At 43.5% G+C, this 5,423-nt stretch overlaps 1 protein-coding gene and 1 pseudogene across 1 annotated transcript in view; both read left to right on the top strand.

The window, feature by feature from the left end:
- Mt4 (metallothionein 4) overlaps positions 1-5,423 on the top strand; it is a 24,607-nt gene that overhangs the window by 11,011 nt on the left and 8,173 nt on the right. Inside the window, exon 2 of the mRNA XM_008852744.1 lies at positions 1,587-1,702. The gene's annotated coding sequence lies outside the window, so the exon portion shown is untranslated. The remainder of the gene's footprint in view (positions 1-1,586; positions 1,703-5,423) is intronic.
- LOC103749852 lies at positions 4,245-5,146 on the top strand (annotated as a pseudogene).

Genomic DNA, 5,423 nt, shown 5'->3' with positions numbered 1-5,423 from the left:
TCCAGGGGCTAGAGAGATGGCTCAGTGGTTAAGAGCACTGACTGCTCTTGCAGAGGACCCAGGTTCAATTCCCAGGACCCACATGAGCGGCTACGAACTGTCCTTAATTCCAGTTCCAGAGGAATCCAAAGCCCTCTTCTGACCTCTAGGGCATTGTATGACACAGGTCCCCTCACATATATACAGACAATACACTCATACACATAAAATAAAAAAATAACAATTTTTTTTAATTAAAAAAAAATTCTCCATTTTCAGAAAAGTCTCTTCTGCCTACTTTAAAACAAAGATCTTGGGGCTGGAGCGATGACTCAGCAGTTAAGAGCACTGGCTGCTCTTACAGAGGACCAGGGTTTGATTCCCAGCATCCACATGGTGGCTGTCAACTGACTGTAGCTCCAGTTCCAGGGGAATTGAATGGTGCTGTGAATTGTAGGTAAGTTGTATTTTCATTTAGTGTTTATCTGTGTAAGTTGCCAAGATCAGGAGTTCTTAATATATGTTTAAGGTGCTACTTAAAAATAGCTGGGCATGGTGGTACACACCTTTAATCCCAGCACTGGGGAGGCAGAGGCAGGCAGATCTCTGTGAGTTCAAGGCCAGCCTGGTCGACATAGTGAGTTCCAGGCCAGCTGTGGCTACTGGGAGACCCTGTCTCAAAAAAGACCAAAATAAATTAATTAATTAAATAAAGAAAATGTGGCCAGTAGTGGCGCACAGCTATAATACCAACTACTCATAAGACTAAGACAGGAGGATTGAGAGTTCCAGGTCAACCTGAGCAATTTGGTAAGACCCTTTCTCTAAGCAAAAATTTAAAAGGGCTGTGGGGGGACGTGGGGGATGGCTCAACGGGTAAAAGCACTTGCTGCTCAAGCATGGGGATCTGAGTTCAAATCTTCAGCACCCATGTAAAAAGTCAAGAGGAGTCACACACATACCTGTAACCCCAGTGCTGTAGGAGGCTAAGAGCACCCTTGAGGCTTTCTGGCTGTCAGCCTAACTCCAGGTTTAGTGAGAAATCCTGTCTCAAGGATTTCATTGGCAAGTGACAGAGCAGGACACATATTGTCCTCCCCTGGCCTCTGTGCACACACTCGTATATACCCATCACCACACACACACACACACACACACACACACCATGTATACATACAAAGAGCTGAGATTGTATCTCAGTGGTACAGTCCTTGACTAACATTTGTAAGGCCCTAGGTTCAAACCCCAGTACTGCCCCAAAATAAAAAATATGAAAGAAACTTAGAGTTTATCAAAATCTACAGAACATCTTCCAAATGACCAAACTCAGTGAGAGGAAGGCATCACAACAGCCTGGGCAGGGAGGAGCACAGAGTTTGTGGAGGGACTGCATAGGGAAGGGGGCCATTCCTGTTCCCCCTCAGCCAGTCCCCTGTCTTCAGAGCCTAATGCCAGATGTTTGGGTTGGGCTTCTATGATTTGTGCTCCAAGATTAGTCATGGACAGATGTGTGAGAAAAGAGTTTGTCCTCTGTGTGCTCACAGCTGCCCGCCTCTCTGGACCTTGCTACCCAACTCTTCTCACTTCTTCCCACCAATCTTTTATAGGTGGCACACTGCTGTCTGGATAGAGGACCTGCCTTCCCAAAGTGCCCGGTGAACCCAAGACATGTCTGACTCCTTATCAAGCTGCCTTCCCCTTCCACTCAACACACGAAATTTAGGTAATAGCTGCCATCTTATTGCTGCATTACATGCCTGTATTACATGCCATTTTATAATAGAGATAAGGAAACTTGCCAGAGCTCTATAACAAACAGCATTGACAGGATGAGAATCTAGTTATAGTCCTTACTATTCTCTCTGTTTCTCTGTCTCTGTCTCTCTGTCTCTGTCTGTCTCTGTCTCTCTGTCTCTCTCTCTCTCTGTTTCTCTCGCTATAGTGTGAAAGGCTAATGAGACATGTGCAATTAATGTATGGAAACAAGATTGGACCATAACTAGCTAAGTATTGATGACTGATGAAGCTGGGAGGAGACATGTAAACAATACCTGATGAGATACCCTTGGACTTCGTCACACTTGTCAGATGGGCAAAGGTTTCACAGTCTAAATATAGAAATATTGGAGGCTTTAGTGGAGAAGAGAGGACACTCAGAAATTTCCAGAGGGAGTGTAAATTGGGATAGGATCTTTGGAGAGTAATTTTCCCTACAATCTAGTGATCTTCCTTCTAGGGATAAGTGAACCCACAATAGCGATGTGAATTGAGATGTTTCCTGCAGCATTTTGAAGGGAGATAATACGGGGATGCAAGCTACATGCCTGTCAACAGAGAGATGGGCGAGTAAATGTGGCTCATTCATACAGGATGGTGCTGCGGGTTAGCTGTGGACAGAAAACATTTACGTTGCTGTACCACTGTGTATTTTTTTTTTTTGAGACGGTCTTATGATGCAACCAGGCTGGCCTCAAATTCTCAATCCTCCTGCTTCTGCCTCTGAGTACTAATTATAGGTATGTACCACCACACTTGGCTGTATGTACTTATAGAAAGACATAAAGCAAATTAATATGCAGATATGTATGCTCACACTTGTTGCAAAAGGACTGAAAATGAAACGGGGACTGTGAGGTGGCTCAGTGGGTAAAGGCACTTGCCACCAAGCCTGATGACCTGAGTTTGATCAGTGGGCTCCACATAGCAGAAGAAAAGAACAGACTCCTGCAGGTTGTTCTTTGATCTCTATGCAAGTCCCATGTGCACAAGTGCACACACACACCCTCCACACACACACACACACACATACACATACGATAAATAAATAAATAAATAATAAAGTAATAATAATTTAGGTTTAAAAAAGAAAACTATGGGAGCCAGGTGTTATGACATGCCTCTAATGCCTGGTGAACCCCGTGCCCCCCCCCCCAAGAATCTTAGGCAGTTAATTAGTGCTAGAAAAGGGAAAGACATTTTTCTTTTAAAAAATGTTTTATTCAGGGACTGGAGCAATGGCTCAGCGGTTAAGAACACTGGTTGTGCACGACATGGGTGCACTTACCTATATGCAGGCAATACACGCATACACATACAATAAAAATAATTTTAAAAAATTTTAAATGTTTTATTCATTATTTTTATTGTATGTGTATGCGTGTACTGCCTGCATGTGTGTAAACACACCCATGTCATGCAATGCCCACGAAGGTCAGAAGAGGGTGTCAGATCCCTTGGAACTGGAGTTATGGATGGTTGTTAGCCACCACATAGGTGCTGGGAACCAAACCCAGGTCCTCTGCAAGAGCAGCCAGTGCTCTTAACCACTGAGCCATCTCTCTAGCCCCAGGAAAGACATTTTCCTCAGTGGTGTAGCCACTGGTAAGTCACCCACACTCCTGTAAATAAGCCCTCACCATGGTCATGTTAGTAACCCTAATCAAACTCATTGGGTTACCAAAAGAAAAAAAGACACAAAACTAGAAGGTGACCAGCTGGGGAAAGGAAAGGGACAAGCAGGCGGGGCTAAGAGAAGCTAATGGGGTGAATATGGTCAAAATGCATTGCATACATGCATGAAAATGTCATAATGAAATCCATTACTATATATGCTAATAAAAACTTAATTTTAAAAACTGAGCATCGTACTCTGTACTTTTCCAGACACACTGTACACGAGGCAGCAAAATACTTGCTGACACAGACTCACTTTGGAAAAGGAATGAAAGATAATAAACACAAGATAAATGAGCACAGCACATAGAATAGTGGTAATAAATGCCAAGGAAGAAACAGGAAGCAGGGCTAAGGGTTGGTTCAATGGTAGAATGCTTGCCTAACATCTATAAGGCTCTGGGTTCAATCCCCAGGACAGCAAGAAAACGAGGAGAGAAAATGAAGGGGCCTGGAACGATAGATAGGTCAGCGGTTAAGAGCATTGACTGCTTTGGCAGAGGACCCGTGTTTGATTCCCAGCACCCACATGGCGGCTACAAACAGTCCTTAACTCCAGTTCCAGGGGAATCCAAAGCCCTCTTCTGACCTCCGTGGCATTGCATGACATGGGTGCACTCACATACATGCAGGAAATACACTCATATACATAAAATAAAAAATAATAAAATATTTAAGAAAAAGAAACAACAAAGGTCTCTAGCTTCCATCTTGTGGTCCCGCATGTGTGTACCTAATCTCAGCTGGTCTGCCCGAGGCCCCCCGAGTTAGAACCCTACTCCTCCGCAGGGCTCCATTTCCTCTCCAACAAGATGAAAGAAACTATCATGAACCAGAAAAAACTCGCCAAAGGCAGGCAGAAGTGTGCACTGGTGGCAAAGGAACTGCTTGTAGAAAAAAGAGGTGGTTCATAGAACAGCTACAGCAGACAATAAAGAAGTTAGGGGTAAACAATATCTCTGATATTGAAGAGGTGAATATATTTACAAACCAATGAACAGTGGTCCACTTTAACAACTCTAAAGTTCAGGCGGCTATGGCATCAAATGCTTTCACCATTACAGGCCATGCTGAGACAAAGCAGTTAACAGAAATATATCCCAGCAACATAAACCAGCTTGGTGCAGACATTCTGACTATCTTAAGTGCTAGATTTCAGAGAGCAGAAAAGGAAGGCATTTAATGTAAAGAAATAAGAACCAGAGCAGACGTGTGACAGGCAAGGACTATGTCGTCTTTATTAGAAGTCACAGTGAGGGGCAGAGGCTGCCGAGGAACTAAGCATCTGCAACCCAGGGAAGAGACCTTGAGGTTTTTATAAGAAAGCCCCCAGACACAGCTGTAGCTGCAGGAGTTAACTCAGTGCCAGGGTCTGGTGTCCTGGTGACTGCGGGTCTTCTTCCTAAGATTATTTTTTCAGACAGTTATCTATGGTCCTAAAGGAGACAGGTGGGCTCCATAAACAGTCTCTCTCAGTCCAGGGAATGACCAGTTGATAAGGCTTGAGCAAGGCCAGGATGCCAATTTAGGACCAGTTGGCCACTTTAAGGCTCTCCTACAATTCACACATTCAATCATTAAGGAGACTGGCTGACGCTCTGGCCAAACAATCTGTGGATGGAAAGCACCCCTTACTACTAGAGAGGATGATGATGATGAAGTTCTAGATCTTGTGGAGAATTTTGATAAGGCTTCTAAGAATGAGGCAAACTGAATTGAGTCAGCTTCTGAAGAAGATAAAACTTGAAGAAGTTACTAGGAGCTGATCTTTTATGACTGATTTTTAAAACTCTTTTGTTTATGGATCTGATAAAATCTAGATCTCTAATATTTTTAAGCCCCAGCTCCCTGGACACTGCAGCTCTTTCCAGTTTTTACTTATACACAATTCGTTCTTTGCAAATGAAGCTGAAGAAGCCTGGGAATAAAGTTTGAAAAAGGTTAATAAAATTCTTTGCCTGAAGGAAGGAAGGAAGGAAGGAAGGAAGGAA

The sequence above is a fragment of the Nannospalax galili genome, unplaced genomic scaffold, assembly GCF_000622305.1.
Source record: "Nannospalax galili isolate Female #2095 unplaced genomic scaffold, S.galili_v1.0 scaffold1007, whole genome shotgun sequence".
NCBI lineage: Eukaryota > Metazoa > Chordata > Mammalia > Rodentia > Spalacidae > Nannospalax > Nannospalax galili.
This window is presented reverse-complemented; position numbering and strand designations above follow the sequence as displayed.